Here is a 19237-nt window from a genome sequence, read left to right as displayed (position 1 = left end):
CGGCTTACAATATTAAACTACACAAACACACACTGTGGCGTTAGGATCGGGCAATTCGCAGGAATTTAAAGCACCCAGTTGCAATACTAGACAGTGTCAACAGTGTGTAATTACTGAGGATATTCCTGTGAGGGATCTGCCAGAGCTCATAGAGTCGGCGGTGAGCAGCATAACTGAAACAGGCAGAGCTTCATGTTTCGTTAAGCCGAGGCTTTTCAGCCACACGGGCCGGCGAGGCGGCATGTGGGAGCTGCATTGTGTGTTTCTCAAGGACACGTCGGCAAAGGGATGCAAGGTCGCCTAAGGTCTTGACTTAATATTGTTCTTGTGACCTTACTGAAGTCGAAGATCTGAGACATCCAGAGATGTTCTGCTGCAAGGAAGCAAATTAACCTGGGTTATCTGGAACTGCTCCAATTAGCATAATCTATCTTTAGGTAGTGTTATCACTTTTTTTCAAATGGGCACTATTATTACTAGAGGTATGGTGGAGTGCAGGAGGGGGCGTGTGAAACGTTTTTACATTATAAGCCAGTCACAATCTCCAAATGGTTGATCAATGATTCATTTTATGTTAAAATATAAAGTCCAATTTGTGATGAAAGCAGAATAAATTAAGTTTAAAACAACAGGACACACACCTAGAAAACAAACAAATTGAGATTGACCTCCAGGGGCAATTCAGGGTCATGCAGAGCATCCAGAGGGAACATGTGCAGACTCCACATAGAAAGGCTGGTACTTGCGTGATTGTCTCCAGCAACCATAAATGATCAGGATGGGAAAGCTTCATGGATGAACAGGAAACAGGAAGAGGAATTAAACCTACCAGACAGGTAAAGCTGAAGCATCGATGAGCAGCGACTTCGTTGTTGTTGTGTAACACCAGTTTTCCACATTTCAGTGGGATATTAACGTGTCCATGTGTTGCTTTGCGTAGACTTTACCTGTCAGACAATGGGTGCGTTTACATGCAGGCAATAACCCTTTCTTAACCAGAATATTCGCAATAACCCGGTTGCGCACAGCCATGTAAACACGTGCAAAAACCTGAATATGCTCATATTCCGGTTTTTAAAAACCTGAATATTACCCCTGGGTTACTCCTTTTCTAACCTGAATTTCTGGTCATATAAACGCGCATCGGAATATCCCGGTCGAAAGGGACATGAAATACTGCTCTGCGCATGTTCTACCCGCAAGGAATCTCGTTCATTTGAGTCCAGGAACTACTTGTGACACAGTTTAAGTGCTACTAAGTAAATAAAATGTGCCAAAACGATCGTTCAGTTCTTCTCTTTTACTGAAAAAAACGGTGCATCGCATCATTAAACATATTACCACGTCTGGCTGGCTTACTCTTTTTCTAACAACATGCAGAGAGAGCCTGCAGCGCCCTTCTTTTTCTGTGGTGTCTGTGTAAAATAAGGTTGAACATGCAAACAGCACACCTAGTGGCATAAAGTGCAAATGCAGCCATGGCGTGTCTGTGCTCCGCAGTTTCAATGGGGATATCCCTGATCATGTAAACAGGAGTAACTCTGTCTGTTTAAGCATGTAAACGGGTTATTCCAAATGATTCAGAAACCGGAATATTGACCTTAACCCGAATATTGATTGCATGTAAACGTTGTCAGTGTTACTGCACCATCTCTGCACTCACACATCAGTGTCAAACCCTCACTGTTGACTGAACGTCTCTTGTGTTCGTGCTTCCGAGTCGGAGTGTGACAGTTTGGATGTGTCAGCATGTTTGCACCATCTCCCCCTTTCCCCCTCCCCCCTACTTAAAAAAAAAAAAAAAAAAAAAATGTTTTGTTCACGCTGAATTCAGCAACACAATTATCACTGTGGTCTTTTCTGTCTCGGCTCTTTAGGCCAAGAGATGAAGCATGAAATGAATTCTGTGGCCAGTGACTGGGCCAGCTGGATCTGGACTGTGCCAGCACAATGGCTCGGGCTGATGCCAGGACACTTACTTGCTTTTTGCTATTAAGTTGTTTCTGTTGGTGGTTAATAAATCCTGTCAGCCTGAACTTCAGGTCATTATATTGTCTGGCCTTAAGTTTCGATATTTCCGCATTTTGAGTCTCAGATATATTCCTGGCACGCTCCATTGCAGCCCAGCTAAACGCGGTAACTAGAGAACATTTACTACTTTTCTCAAAAAAAAAGTTTTCTCAAGTCACTCATAATCATAAAAAAAATTCTGCAGAAACACAGTGCTGCTATTTCATTTTTTTGGGAGTGTGTGAGTACTAGTAGTTATTTTTCCTCTCTGTGTTCGCCCTGCGATGGACTGGCGACCTGCTCAGGTTGTACTGTGCCTTCAGCTCAAGTGATGCCATGACCCTAACGTCGCATTGAAATAAAAATAGATTGATGGCGGGATCATTTTCAACAAATAAAAAAAAAAAATCTTCTTACATTTTTTCTTGAGTTTTACTGTAAGAGCCACAGTCTCTCCAGATAAGTTAAACTAAATGTGTTAGGTTATTTTCTATGACTATGTCTAGGTGTGTGTGTGTGTGTGTGTGTGTGTGTGTGTGCTGCACATACACAGACAATAAGAGAACTCCAGTTTTTATTCTGTTCAATTCTATGAAATAAAAATTAGGAAGTCAATTTTTAAATATTTAATTGGCAAAACTGACAGATTTGTTTCTTATTCAACCAAAATTGTTAAAGTGACTAATTAGTCTTGAGATCTCATTAGGTATTTTATTTTGTAAGAAAGAGAAATGCTGAGTGTGGCAGTGTAGTCTGATAAGCAGCCGTGCTCCTAACCAGGTGGAACCAGGCTTTAATTTCCCCCTAAAACTATTTCAGAGCTCTATTAGCACGTGGCAGCAGGACATTTCATGAATGAGTGCCGCTCACCAGTCGTACATAAATTCATGACTGTTAAGCAGCGCTGTTGTCCAAATGCAAATGTATAAATGTGCTGTTGCAGCGTGAACTAATGAGCTAAAGCATAATACCCTCTCTTGCAAATCATTTTACAGTCTGCAGCTTATTTGGTGCATCCAGCACAAGTGAAAATATTAGTGGGAAAGAAAAAGTTCACTTTGTTTCTCCAACAGGATTTGACTTAAAAAAAAAAAAAAAAAATCATGCTGCTCTTTTCACAATACTCAAACATAAATGAAACTTCAAATCTAATGGAAAGCCTGAATGAAAATGCACACATAAGGTTAAAAAAATAAAACTAACAAGACAAGATGATTTGTGTCCATACATCAGTGTGCTTTTCCCTCTCTAATCTCCTCTGCACGTCTTTTTCTTCACGCTTTGAATGAGGCAGTTTTGGAGTATTGCAGTTCACGGGGTCTATATGAACAACAGGTGCTGCTCATCACTCAACAGGTACATGCACACACCTCCACACTGAGCTGAACGTGCCCCTCCCTCCCCCGAGCGCAGGTGTCGGACATTATCACAAAGAGAAAAGTGTAAACAGGCCTGTCTTTTAGCCAGAAGGCCAACATAAAAGGCAATTTTTCAGGGTTTTTGTGGCTGCTTCAGGATTACTCGGTAGCCTATTGACACAGCTGCAGGCCCCACCTTCTGCCCATATCGCCTAAAGAAAAGAAGCTAGCATGGAAGCCTGCATGCACCGCGATCTGTTATTTCCAAGGTTGAAAGAAAATCCAGGCGGGTTGAAGATATTCTGAAGAAGCCAGACAAAAAAAAAAAAAAAAAAAAAAATTAAAAAAGAGCCCAACAAGCCTTTATAAGCCAGGGAGGATTCGAAGCTTTTGTGAGCAGAAAATTAGGATTCTCTGTGTACACATGCATGCCTGAACACATAAATGTATACATGCTGGTGTATGCTGCATGTGTGTGGCTTTGATTGTTCGCCTGTGATCTTTGTGCGCGCTGTCGTTCTCCAGCTGTTGCGGGAAAGAAGTGCCGTTGCCTCAAAAAGACGCAGCACACAATTACAAGTTCCATTCTGAGGAGCACAAAGAGACGGCAGCGCTGCACAGGCCGGTAGAAAAGGCGCCTATTTATAGTGAACTCCTGGGCATTTACTGACGACCAGCTTTGTGTTTGTGATGGAACATGTGGATGAGGGAAATTGTCACGTAATTACACCCTGTTAAGCGCCTGACCTATCATTTCAGTGGAAACTGAAAGGGCCGATTCTGCGAGCGCTTTGTTATCAACAGCGGCTGAGGATTTGAAAAATGAGGGTAGAAAAGGGTTTGAATCAAGTGCACATCAACGAGTGATTTGAACATACACTGGAGTGCATCCCAGTATAAAAGGGAATCGCTTTGGAAAGTAAAGCAACATTTGTGAGGGTTCACCTACCTTGACTTTGCTTTTAAAGGAGGCCACATCCAGAGCAATGCAGATGTCTTTGAAATGAGTTTCTCCCTCTGGTTTGGGCTTCCATGTGTGAAAAAGGAGGAGGTGGGGGTTGAGCTTTTGGATGGAACAAGCCGTCTTCTCTAAACATGGCAGCCTGACTGCAGAAACTTTGAGAAAACTCAGCTGAACTTTGGAAATAAAGTCTCCTTCAAATGAACAGTGGTGTGCTGGTTGTTCCCTGGTTCGAAGAAGAGTCTCATGTTCTTTACTATACTATCCAAACATGTGCTTGTTAGAGTAATTAATAACCATAAATTGCTTTTGTGTGAATGAATGTTTGATTGTTTTTCATCTTTTGCTCTTTAGCAGACTGACGAATTGTTCAGCATGTACCTTATTTTCCTGACACATTAAATAAAAAAAGACTTGTATTTTGAAATATATTGTTATATTCCATCAGTGACCACTAGATGTCACTGTATGACAACAGAATGCTGCTACATAGACTGCTAACTGGGCGTTAAAAGGACAATGATGGAATTTATCAAGAAATTCACAGAAGGTTCTGGAACCGCAGTTGATGGTACAACTTACAATCTGGAAAACAAAGTACTCGACATCCCACTCTCAGTTCGCTGGAATTATTCACCTGGGACGACGTGTTGGATGAATAAAATCAATGGCTTAAAGGTGCATTAAGGAGTTTTTCAACTTTGGAAATACTTATTTTCCACCATAAATATGTTACAGATATTCAATGATGTGTATAATGTGTCCTGACATATTCATTACAAGTACCTCTAACAGCGCTAAATTGTCACTTGAAAGTTGCAGTGCTGGTCCAGCACCAGAATTTTTTGGGGGGAGAATTTGAGATGATGTGACGTAATGCGCCTCCCGTTGGCCTGATTTCCTTAGGTTTCGTTTTGTACGCCATTACTCCGCCAGATGCTTAATGAGCAACAATTGAGCAGTATTGAGGATGGATCTTACAGAAAGTAAGAAAAGACCGGCTTCTACAACTCCAGCACTGACTCCACCAGGCAAAAGAAAATTTTACTCGAGCGCTACTAAAAGTGCGAGGAAGGAGTTCCCCTCTTCCGTGCACGTACATGGACACAAGCCACAGGCACGAGCGTTTCACTAAGCCGCAGTTACGTCCAAGGCCTGCAGGGGGCGTTTTTTCGCATAAAACTTGCAAACTCCTTATTGCACCTTCAACCACTTCCTCAGTCGTGGAATGTCGGTGAGCATGTTATTGCAATTTTCATGTGAAATTTCTGTTTTCAGAGTGAAGACGAATTTTTTCTGAAATGAAAATGCAATGTCAAGTTTGCATGTTCTCCCTTTGCATGTGTCAGTTTTTTCCAGGTTTTTCATCCACAGTCCAAAAACAGTATTTCTCCAAATTAAGAATAATTCAATTCAATTCAATTCAGCTTAATTTATAAAGTGCCAATTACAACATGGTCATTTCTAGACACTCTAACAGAGAAAATCCAACAGATCAACATGAGCAGGCATAAGTGACTGTGGAAAGGAAAAACTCCCTTTCAACATGAAGAAACCTTTGCAGAACCAGGCTCAGAGGTGGAGACTTTCTGCTATTCCGGTTGGGGTGAGGGGACAGAAAGAGAAGGAGCTAGGACAGACAAGTACATTTCTTGTATCGACTTACAAACAGGGACTACAGGAGAAACAGTGGTAAATGATACGTAGTCATGAAATATTACATGAAAGAAACAAGAGAAGTGAAGGAGAACTGGGACCCGGCTCCACGTGGTAGCAGCCCGGGGTTAAGGAAAAGCTCTGGTTGGAGTCCATCTAAGCCAGCGTCAGTCTGCAGTTGATGAAAAACCACACATTCGACTTAGAAGTGATCCAATCCAGCACATCTTTGAGATGTTGTAAGAACCTGGAGTGCCCATACCAAACCCACAGAAGAACATGCAAATTACACACAGAAGGACTCTGAAATAAGAGATTCAAGAATATTCCTGACGCGAAGTAAAAAACAACCAGCATTATTTATGTATCTATAATATCCTTCCACTCTGAACACTCACCAACTCATGACTGTACTGCCAACAGATACTGTTGTGTGAATGACCTAGAGATCATTATTTAATGTTCATGTGAATTTAGCTTTCATTGTGTTTGACACAACTACTCACCAGTCCTAAAACTGTTTATTTGTGATGTTTTGACTCTTTGTAAATAACAGATTGTCTTCGCTGTTTTACTGGTGATCCATCAAATGCTGAAAACGGATCCATATTAAAAAAAAAAAAAAAAAAAATGAGTACTACTTATAAGACCAGAGTGTACAGTGTGGTTGGACAATTAAACTGAAAGCATTTCCTTTTCGCATACAACTTCAGAGTTTTTGAAGCTTTTTATACTTCCTCTGATGATGGCAATTTTCCTGTAATAGCAGGCTTTTTTTATTATTGTTTGTTTCGCAGCTCTGAGCTCCTGAACATGTTTTTGCCTCCTTTATGCCACCGTACAAGTGCAAGCGATTTAACGTCAAGAAAAGAACATTGCTGCATTTGTCCATACAGTTCTTTAAGCCAGTGATTCTGAACTGTTAGGCCTCCAGCTTCTTCTCAGTATTGTATGTCATTTCACATTTGTGCAGTAGAACACTGTAGCGCATGTTAGAAAAAACCTGAAGTCACTAAAGTGAAGCGTTTAATAACAGTATTTAATATCTTATTACAACGTAAATTGATAAAACCTAAACTAATAAGCTAAGCAGTTACAAGATCCTTTCATAGCTTTTATCCAAGTCAAGTTTTCCATTGTACCACAGCTGGTTTGACCTTACGACACACGTTTTTCTACTCTTTCAGTTACTCAACTAAACAATTGAAAACACCCAAGTTACACTCTGGACACATCCTGATCCCTACAATTATAAATCAACATCAGCCAAAGGACTGAAATTCATAAACTCAACACCAGTGGCCATTGAACTACACAGACACGACATATTCAACACAGCGACTCCTCAGGCAGCATTCCCCTCAAGATAAGATGCATTATTTATGTGCTTCTGCCTGGATGATGTGACTGATGTGACGCATTTTAGCTAATCGCTGTACTATTCATCTGTCATGTGTCTCAGAGGAAAAATATCATCATGCTCACATCGCATGAGTTTATGGAACGATTGGTCAAAATACCACAGCCCTTCAAATAAAATATTGGAACATAGTTCTGTTTTTTTTTTTTTTTCTGTTAATGGGTGAAATATCAGTTTTAACAAACAGGTTTGGGTCATCCAGTTGACCCAAAACTTAATGTCCTCCATCACAAACGGTTAGATGCACATAAATCCATCCAACTTCTGTACCGCTTCGTCCAACTGAGGGTTGCACGGTACTGGAGCTGATATCAGTTAACTATGGGGAAATACAGAGAACACACACACACACACACACACACACACACACACACACACGTTCACACCAATTTGAAAAAGGTTGAGTCTCCAATCAGCTTCCAACATGCTTTCGGACTGTTCCAAGAAACCGGAGTAGACGAGGCGCCTGAGCCCACCCTGGGATCGACATGCAAGAAAGTGGAAGAATGCTCGCCACGATCCCACCGTGCAGAAAGATTCAGATCCGTGAAATAGATTAATGGCAGATTCGGGGGAGTTTCATGTGTCGAGGGAACGAGCTGTGATCCGCGGTGTTGTGTGGCTCCGGCCTCTGGGCAGGCAGGGGGAGAATCCCCCCCCCCCCCCCCAGACGCAGGAACGGTAAATCACCAGTGGTCCTGTGACAAACACGTGAGCTTTACAGCAGCCCTGGCTCTCCGAGCTGGATGTCAATATTTGGTCGCAGCGCTCGCGGTCGGCGCTGTGACGCATTCAGCCAGACTTGGATTTGTACTGCAGCCCTCCGAAGACGGTCCGGCCAGCAGCGAATAAACAAACTGCACTGCATTACCCCGATACTCCTTCCAATAGCAAATACAATGCCTTGCTATGTTATTGCCCCAAACCACAAGCCATTATGAAAAACGCCGTTGTGCCAGACACGGCTCTTTGTGATCTGAGCGGAGCTAATAAAAAAGAAAAATGGCTTTGCTGCAATACGTATTGGGAAATTTCAATTTCAGTCAATGTGTTATTGTTTAATCTCTTCTGATGGAGACAGAGTGATAAATTTGTCCCAGAGGTTCATTGGCAGGTCTCTAAATGATATCACTGAAGAGCTCCAAGTGCTAATCTCACAAAAATGCAGCACTATGTGGCTAACTATGGATTTTATAAAGACATGAATAGCTTTGCCTTTAAAGAGAGGAAATAAACTGCAGCTTTAAGGTGAGATGCGTCAGATAATTGCTTTGAAATCCTGTTTAATGTGTGTCACAGGCGCGTGGGGCTCTGTGGGAGCCGTCCGGATTGAGCATTATGGCATTTTGATCTACTTTTAATTTGCATACAGATTATATTTGTTTCAGAAGCTGCTTTAGTGACAGTGGTTGAAACTTGAGCTGAAGAATTCAACAACCAAATGGCAATGAAAGTTTTACATTTTCACGTGAAAATATTGTCTTGTAAATGAATCCTGAGATACAGTTATGCATGATTCATTGCGTGCATGGTTATTTATTGATCTCTAGCAGTGATTGAACTTTTTTTCATGTTGAATGCAGGGAGAAGCATTAAGCTACTAACAGCTGCACAACTTGAGAAAAAGCATGTGGAGCATCAGAGCATATAAAGTCAAATATAAGAGTATTAGGCTCATTGTATTAGAGCTGACAGCAGTGCTTGGTCTCAGACAACAGGACTATCATGTTTCAGAAAGCTCCACGGCTGTCAAATGTCATATTTTCATATAAGAACATAAAGAAAAGACTCACACTCCCAGCTCTTTGTTGAACTTTTTCTTCAGTGTGTGTTTCTGACAAAAACCAAAAATGAGCTCCAGCCAGAGTCATAACAAAAAAACTGAACATAACAAAACTGAACAAGATGTTCGAGCGTGTAAAACTTGCAACTCAAATGGATGTGAAGTATCATGCCTGTGTGTGTGCGTGCCTTAGTCCCATGCAGTTAGTAAATAGAAAATACATAACGTGAGTGTTTTGGGGGATTGCTGGAGACAAGGTATGCTAGTTTAACATAATCCAGATTTATGTTTTCGAAAACTGAATGAACAATCTTGCTTTACAGCTAAAACTCACTCAACATTTACTTCTACAGAGACACACCAGAATCATAACCTTCACTTGAGAGAATTTTCTCAATAAGGTATTTAAGAACAATGCTTTTTGCATTTGAAAGCTTGCCTTTTCCCATTAGAATTGTCGAAATCACTCATAAGTATTCAGAGTAGAGACAGTGGAAGAGCCACTCTCCAAAAGCTCCTCTTCCTCTTGTTGCTGTTAATACAATGTTTGCCCTGTGAAAACATGTAAATAAGAATGATGAAGTAAATCCTTTCCTCGGATTGCTCTTCAGTTTTCCAACAGAACCACTCAGGATTAATTGTTCAGAATAAGATCTGTGTCTGCCTGCAGTCTGACACTTGGAGAAGACGCATGATGAGCAGCAGTTCATCCCGCCTTAAAATCTTAATCTTGCCCCCGGAGATAATTCTGCCCACAAAGCCATATCAGAAGCTCTTAAAACTCAGTTTCCATTTTAGTGGCTAGGGCGTAAAGCCGTGCCCTGCCCCTGTACAGGCTCCCCCTCTCCTGAGCCGGGGCCTCGGTGCGCTCCCTCTGGGCAGGGGGCCTCTCCTGGTAGCAGCGGCGCCCCCGGCGCCGTGACTCATGTAAGAGCTGATGGCTTTCAAATTGGGGTTTTTAAGATGCGATGCCAAGGGCCCAGGTGTGCGAGCCTGTAGCGTGCGCGCCGCCAAAGAATGTGCGTGCGTTCACATGCGCGCCGGTTCATTCACATTAAGTCCACCTGCAGGAACAAGTGTGTGTTTGCTTGTGTACCGTACTGCTGATTATGTACAATCATGTCTCAGTCTCCCCGTCGCACCAACCGCCTATGTTCACAGCAGATCGCTCATGTTGAAAGATTCCAACAGAAAATCTGCTGCCTGTAAAATGTTTTTGAGCCTTTTGTGTTTGTGTGAAACCACCCAAACCCACAGAGGAGAGAGCAGATGTTTTAACAGGTGAAAGCAATCCCTGGGCTGAAGTAAGTGACGATGAGCCGGGGTGAACACGCTCGTGTCTGCACACAGTAAATGCACAGTGGGCGTCAGCCAACCATATCTTTTTCTCCCCCAAAAGAGGTCAGGCACAACTGTGTCTCTAATAACAAAATTGCCAAACCAAATTGTTTAATTTTGACATTAGACTAACAAGCAGTCTATTCATTTGCAGACAAAGAAAATTTCTGTTGTCTTTCTGCAGAGTTCAAGTGTAGTTAACAGGGTTTGTTTTGCTGTCATCTGACCAATGAGCAAACACAGTCTGAAGCCCTGGAAAACATTAAGCGCTGGATGCTGTGAAAATGTGGGTATTTCTTTAAACTAGCATGGGAAAGCCAGGGTCTTTAAAAGAGTTCTAAAGAGAATTACGAAATTTTACTATTTGAGAAATGTACCACATAATGTAAATACTAAAAGAAAGCCCTTAATCATGGCACCACTTTCCTTCAAAAACCAAAAGGACATGTTATGATTGGATCTAAAATAACACCAGCTTAACATTGGGAGAATAAAGGGCCTTCTCATAGCGACCGAGGACAAGCCCGCGGTCAGAAACAGTCTCCATGCTCTGAAAGACCAACAATGAAGCGAAGCAAAAGCCTGCATCACAGTAGTTCAGGCAACAAAAGTTAAGTCCCTGGAAGAAATAATCAATGCACCTTTACAAGAACTTTTTGAGACGAGTTTACAGGTCAGGGTCAGGTATGTAGCAGTTACTGAAGAAAATGAATGCAATTGCAGAAAAATCCGCTCACGGTGATAGTTCTAGGATCGGACCGCTCTCACAGGGCTCTTATTATGTTTACAGGTTTTTAATCTGAAATCTACTAGATGCTTATGTAGAGATTCCAAGTCCAACTGTTAAATTGAAAGGCAGGTTAAGGTTAGAGTAATTATGAAGGTTGAGAGAGTAGCAGTTACAGCCCAGGTATAATTAAGGCCATTTAAACTTCCGTTGCATTTTGGGTGCGCTCGCCGCTCAGAGCCACAGAAAATGCAAGTTTTTGAAAATGCTTTAAAAAGGAGGAAGCTTTCAGAAAATCTCCAACTCCATAGAAACAGGAAAACGCAGCTTTTTAAAAATGCCGCGTGCGAACCTCGGTCATAGCCATTATTTCTTCTGCGCATGCAAGAGATGAACAGTGAGAAGAATGACGTCCTGTAGAGTGGCGTGACTCTCACTCTTTGTTCTCCTGCTTGGTAGCTTTATAGCTGAGAGTCACATGTGTGTGGCTCAATGCCAAATCAACCAACAGCACCAGCTCGTGACCTGGCATTCTAACTACATTGAAATCTGAAAAATTAGAAAGTAAACAATGTATTTTCACTTGAAATGTGTAAATGGGCCTTAGGTCAGAAGAAAGTAATGTAAGCTGGACCAGGGGCCTCATGAGGGTACATCTGAGTGCCTTTATAGGGACATCGTACTAACCGATTGGGAAGTTGTGAAGTTTCAACTGGTATGGAGAACGTACAAGCTGCCGATCCCATAAAATTATTGGAACATGAGGTCCCTATATGGAAAGTCTATGAAACAGAAAAGCTTTTAGGTCAAGGTTAGATACAAATGAATGTGAGTCAATCACAATAGGAAAGTACATTATGAATTTATGTGTGTACATTATATTGTTCTACTACACATTTAGGGACACCATGGTGCCCTGAACCCACAGGGACACGTCACTGTGGGGACAAGATTGAAAATGTTTTTTTGGAAAGTCAGGGAATGTGTGTGTGTGTGTGTGTGTGTCTGCACGCGTTGTGGTGTGGTTGGATTCCCCTGCTAAATTTAATTCGGGTGTCTCCCGTTACATCATGGCCAGAAGAAACAGAGAAAGAGGGGAGAGGGAGACAGGAAGTAGAAAAAAAAGTCCTCCCATCAGCAGTAAAATCCTAAATGACCGCTCTCGTGGTTTTGAGGGTTTAACTCTGCCAGTTAGCTAAAAGCTACGAGCCACATTTATGTTGTTTTGTTTTGTTTTTTTCCCCTCTTGTCTGAAAAACCCTCCATAAAACACAATGGCTTTGACATATTATTACAGTATATTTCCAAAAAAAGGATTGTTTATATTAGATACAGGTATTGTGTTCTTTCCATGAATGCAAAGTTATTATTCACCCTTTAAAGTTAATCTTACTCAAAGGTGTATGCTGCGTGCTTTGGTTCTTATCTGATGATTACCTGCTCCCAATGGAAACGTCAACGACACTGCTGATAATCAGCCCAAACAGTAATTAGCTGTCCAAATAAAAGCAGTGAACGAAAAGAGGCTCAACCTCTCGGCGGAGGCGTGACGCCAGTAAATCTCAGTGGGTTTCAGTCTGTAAGTGACTCCTCAACCGAGATCATTCGGTGCTGGAAAAAAAAAGGAATTAATTAATAATCCTATAATTATCATTTAGTGATTAAACATTTAATCACAAAATGATAATTATAGGATTCATAATCGTTTTGTCTGCGATCGCTGAGTGAAGCGTTGACTGAAGATGCCACTAGGGGGCATCAAATTTGGAAAACATCCACGCATATAAGAAAAGTATGAAGAAATATGTAGGATCATTCAGAATTAGTTGTCAATATCTTAAAGCTCGTGTCCGGAGTTTTGAAAGAGAGAGGTTTTTTTTTAATCCAACGTCTCGAGGTTCCGCCCTCCCTCTGCTTTCATGAGCGACCAAGCCACGCCCCTTTAATTGTGCACGCTATTATCCGTCGGGTAAAAATGAGAGCCTCCGAGTCCTACAGCATCCTACATGTTTAGCTGTTTACGCTGGATGTTCAGCAGACAGTGGATATATCCGAGGTAAGCGCGGCGGCTGCTGCGTAGCTAACTCACCTCTGCTGGGCGAGCGGCCGTGCTCTCTGACTGCGCGCACACTTTGATTGACAACACGAGAATGCGGAAGCTCGAAGGCTATTGGCTGAAGCTGACCGGCGCTTTTTCGGATAACATGGGGGTCTACGAGACGAAGGCGGGGCTCAAAATAAATTTTTATATTGCTTTATGCTAATATTATATTGTAGTATCGAACCAGACTGACACATTTAAGCTCTGTTGAAAAATGATACATACGGTGGAAACGAACGGAAACTCCGGACACGAGCTTTAATTCTATTTTGAATATGTTTGAATCGTATAATAAGAAATAAAGCACTAGCATGAATTGAATTTCGTAATATGCTGGAGTCTTAACTTGAATATGCATGCCTTGATTGACGTGATAATTTAAAAATATATATAATCTTTAGTCTATGCAACACTATTTGTTTTCTGGGTTTATAACTACGTATACGATCTCACTACTCAACATTGAATAATACACTCACAGCCTAAATCAGATGTATGAATTTTTAGTTATCACCAACAGACCAGGTCAAAATCATTTTACCTAACATGCAACGCTATTTGATCTCAAGTGGGGAGGGCCAAATCAAATCAAATCAAAATTTATTTCTAAACCACTTTTCAAATAGTAAAAACAACACAAAGTGCTTTACAGCATTTAAAACATGAAACAGCATAAAAAGGAGGCGCATCTCTCCCACAACCAGTATATACAATAAAACTCATAATACAGTAAAACATCTTCATTGTTTTTGTCTAAAAATTTATATATTATTAAATTCATATTTATTGAACTACTATTTATATGAAAAAACCTGAAAATTCCAACAATACTATGCCTTCGTTCTCCATATCCACAGGACATAGTGAACTTTTTTGACACAAATAGTACGTCTTCAAAAACATAAAATATTTGGTCACAAAGTGGGAGCTCAGAGATAGTGTTTGCTGATTCATTTTATTATCAGAATTCATTCATTCATTTTCTGCCGCTGCTCCCTTTCGGGGTCGCGGGTGGCTGGAGCCGATCCCAGCTGCTGTGGGCGAAGGCAGGGTACACCCTGGACAGGTCGCCAGTCTGTCGCAGGGCTGACATATAGAGACAGACAACCATTCACTCACGCATTCATACCTAGGGGCAATTTAGGGTGACCAATTAACCTACCATGCATGTTTTTGGACCGTGGGAGGAAGCCGGAGTACCCGGAGAGAACCCACGCACACACGGGGAGAACATGCAAACTCCACACAGAAAGGCCCCGAGCCCCGGCCGGTATTTGAACCCAGGACCTTCTTGCTGTGAGGCAAGAGCGCTAACCACCACGCCACCGTGCAGCCAATCAGAATAACCTTTCAAATTTTAGAAATTGTCTTTAATGTAGATACATTTCCATATCTGCGTAGGAATCCTGATCACTTGGATTGATTTACCATATGATACAATTGAAAGTGTGCCCCTAGTGGCATAATAATAAATATAATGTCGTCACTGTCATAATTTCTAGAAGCTGGAAAATGCTATCCCAGTGGGCCTGAGTACACTCTCAGGTGGGGCCACTTCTGGCCCACGAGCCTTACATTTGACACTCCTGTTTTAGACAAAGCTAACAGAATGTAGTAATTGATCCAAACAACTCAAATAAAGTTAAAATCCCACCAATTCGTGAGAAATTCCCTTCACTTGGCTGCTGGTATAACTACCTTAGTTCTCAATATACATATGTTTATATATCCCTTCTTGAAGAGCAGGTTCATGTTTCCATTTGATGTAATTCTACACAGATTTGATGAACTACAGGTCCTATTATGAAGGTTTATCCACAACAATTGAATAATGTGCGTTGTTAAAAAAAAAAAAAAAAAAAAGACTCACTTTCAGGGGAAAAAAAGCACAAAAAATTGTTTTGGATGAACATCAGTGTTCGTTTCATCCTTAATTTTGAGACCCCTTTCAGTTTGATCAAAGAATGTGCCAAAAGACTGCATATTGTCTACAAGATAATCAATGGCCAGGTCATCAGAAATTATTTATATTTTTTGCTGAGCCGGTGCAGCCTCATAAAAGGGATGGGATTACTCTGACATAGCTTTGGATGTGGATCATGCAGCGTGTGAGCCGTGTTTGAAGTCGCCACGCTGGTGTTCATTACCCTGTATGTTGATATGAGGCTGTGTGAGAAAGGCGGATGCTCAGGAAATTAATCGAATCCCGTGTTAAGCTCTTGAAAGACTGTTCACATAAGCAAGTGTTGGAGGGGAGAGGTCGTGACTGTGTTGAACACATGCGCTCACGCACATATTTTCACACGTACACATGCAAATGTAACGACACACTGAAATAAAAGTAGAAAAAATAAACTTGTAACACCTGCCTTGTTTTCTATCTGGGGTGGCTGCCTCATCGCCCAGCTCAGTTCTTTATTTATCAACGGAAGCTGAAGTGATTAGCTCACAGCTGTCCTCCCAGCATCGCGCACACACACACACACACACACACACACACACACACACACACACACACACACACACACACACACACACACACACACACACAATTACTCTGACAGCCATATGTTGCACTGGCCAAAAGGTGTCAGATACCAGCGGTGTCTTGGAAATAAACAGAGAATATAAAAGTCGATGGAGCGGTGGTGTGACTTCTTGGTACTTTCAGCGATAAGGTTGCGCAGCAAAATGTCTAAATGTGTGTAATGGAGCCAACAAAGTCGTTTCCACTGTGTATTTGTGTGTGACACAAGCCGGAGACCTTAACGAAAGGCCTCAGCGTGGTCGAGACAGGCCCCTGGCCCACTGTGGACACATTAATCACAGGTTATAATTAAATGTCTCCATCTCTTCACCCAGAGACAGGATGGGCGCTGAAAGGGGCCACAGCTGCTATCCGCTCACACAGCAGCCGGGCCAGCCACCCAGAGTTCAGCTCTTCCCCGTTTTCCTCCTCGCACAGATGGAAAGTACATAAAAGTGACACGTTTGATCTCTTATGGTTTGATGATTGCATATTTAAGTATATCATTTTTATTGCTCCCGCGGGAGGAAATAGTTATTTTGTTCTGCATCTCAACAGTCACTGGAACAATTTTGATTCCACTGACAATTCTGCAATGTATGTTGCGTTTGGTCGCGACGATCAACTCCAATCTGTTGATCGATGTGCTCACCCTTTATCCCAGTCTGCTGCAAAGAATTCAGAAGGAAATCATGAGAAAAATGGAACAAGACAGCTTGAGAGGAAAAGGTCAAATCTTGAATTACAGTCTCATCATCCACCACACCTCACGGACGTGACGGTGAAGTACTCTTTCTGTAAGTCACACGCTTTCAGAGGGCTTCAGACACTTTTATTATGCACCCTGTCTGAAGCGTTGTCTCTGGGAATGAAAGAAAAAGCCATAATGATAAAGGGATGGAAGATTTGATCACGTTGTGTTGCCACTGCTCATATCACTATGTCCAGTCATCTAAATTAGGGATTTCCAATGTTGGGCTTGCAGCTACATTTAAGGGGAACCAGAGATCACAGGGGTAGCCTAAGGCTCTATCTGCTCCAAGGCTGTCGAAATGAAATTTGACAAAGGAAACGATAACGATTCCATAATCCAGAGTGCACTCCAGAAATTGCTCCTTGCTTTTAATCCAAAGGCTCCTGTTCTTATATGCTATGAGGGTAGAATGTAAGGATTAGGTTGATGTAATGAGAACCTGAATATGATCCATCCATCTATCCATACATCCATACAGGTCTCTAGTCCATCACAGGGTAAACACATCTCGGGGCAGTTTAGGGTCGCCAATTAACCCCACATGCATGTTTTTGGACCGTGGGAGGAAACCGGAGCGCCCGGAGGAAAGCATCCCTCCATTAGTCTTTTGTAACGGTTTTAGGCCGGGTAAGGTCACTGGGGGGCTTATTCCAACTGACATTTGATGGAAAAGCAGGGTATACTCTGCGCAGATTGTGAATCCATCACTGAGGGACAATCATCCATGCACAAAATTACATCTATCCATACATCCATCCATCCGTCTTCTCTGCCTGCTTTATCCAGTTCAGGGTCGTTGGGGGCGGGAGTCATTCCCAACTGACGATGTACAAGAAACATGGGACGCCCCCAACGGGTCGCCAGTGTCTCACAGGGTTAATTGAGAGAGAAAAAGCCACATGCATATATTGACAGTCACTAATTCACCTAATACACACATATATCGACTGTGAACCTGGAGGAAACTTCTTCAATGTGGGATTCAGACTTTAAACATGATCTAATCTAATCTAATTCACTATTCACTAATCCACATAGTTAACTATTTTGAAGATGCTTCATTTTATTTATGGTTTTTCAAAAGAGAACTGCAGTCCATTGTCTAAAGCGTTGTTCATCACAATGTTGTGTATCAAATCAGGAAAAAGTGACATTGGCGACCACCTTTATCAGAATGAGGTGTAATACTGTGATGGATGCTCCACAGGAGAGAGGCGGGGAAGCGTGTGCTGAATTATGATGTCCTGTTTAGAGACACAGCAGCTCACATCCCAACTAAAGCTGCCTCATAATTAGAAAGTGGGGTGTAAACCCCCCTTTCCAGGGCGGGAGGAGAGACAAGATTACGAGCTTGTGCCTGTTGTAATGAAAACTTGCACTTAGTATTGTAACTAATCCACATAAGGAGACAATATTGAAAGCAACTGAACTGACAAGGATAATCCAAAGCACTTGTCTATTTTTATTTTGGACTCTGACACCAAGGTATGACTGGAAGTACCTTCAATGTCAAGTAGTCATGATTTTTTTTCCCATTTGTACACCTGGATGCCTCCGTTTGAACTATTTCCCCTCTTTCCAACATGATCATAAGCTTTTGTCACACTTGAATGTAATGTAAATATGTAATGAATGTCACAGGAAGTACTTTTGTGTGGTTCTCTAGTTTCCCCTCACAGTGCAAAACATACATTGAAGGTTGACTCACGTCTGTTATTGGATTGAACTTTATTTTACCTTTCTTGTGTGTCCTATTTAAAATCTCATTTACTTTGTTTTATTACATTCCTGTTCCTTATATTTTTCTTATGCTTTTGAAAGCACCGTAAATTTGATTGTGTCTGGATATACTGTATATGTACTTCAAGAATTTCTCTCTGGGATTAACAAGGTGTTTCTCTTCTATAATAATAAACTGGCATAGCTCTGTCTAACAGGAATAAAACAAAGACTACAAAAAACATACTTTCAGAAACAATGATTGTATTTTCTGTATAGATTAATTGAAGTATTCTTATGTTCAGAGATGCAAATGACAAATGAGTGAAACTGTCAAGTATATTTAAAGACAGAAGAAAAAAATATATACTGGGAAAAAAACACTGAAATCTAAAACTATACAGAGAATTGCGTTTGCATGCTTTCCAAGTACTCCAGTTTCCTCCCAAGGTCCGAAAACATGCATGTGAGGTTAACTGGGGACCCTAAATTTGCCCCCTAGGTGTAAAGTGAGTGAGTATGACTGTCTGTCTCTATTTGTCCTGTGATGGACCAGCGTCTTGTCCAGGGTCTACCCTGGTCTTGCTCATAGTTAGCTCAGGTTGGCTCCAGCGCCCCGTAACCCTGCACACTATAAAGTGTAGAAGGTGGATGGGTGGATACACAAGTACAAAACACATATATAAGGCATGGACATAATGCACATTGTAAATCGTGCAATATACAACAAGGATACAACAAATTTATTCCCATTTTGGGGAGGAAGATGTGATGCTGATCTATAAATATGAAATGTGAAATAAATCTTCACTTGAGGTTTGTTTAATGTTTAATGGAACTACTGTTATGCTGTTTCAAAGATTACACCATGTGCAATGAGTTT

The sequence above is a fragment of the Salarias fasciatus genome, chromosome 1, assembly GCF_902148845.1.
Source record: "Salarias fasciatus chromosome 1, fSalaFa1.1, whole genome shotgun sequence".
NCBI lineage: Eukaryota > Metazoa > Chordata > Actinopteri > Blenniiformes > Blenniidae > Salarias > Salarias fasciatus.
The sequence above is the reverse complement of the archived record's forward strand: the minus strand, read 5'-3'. Positions refer to the sequence as shown.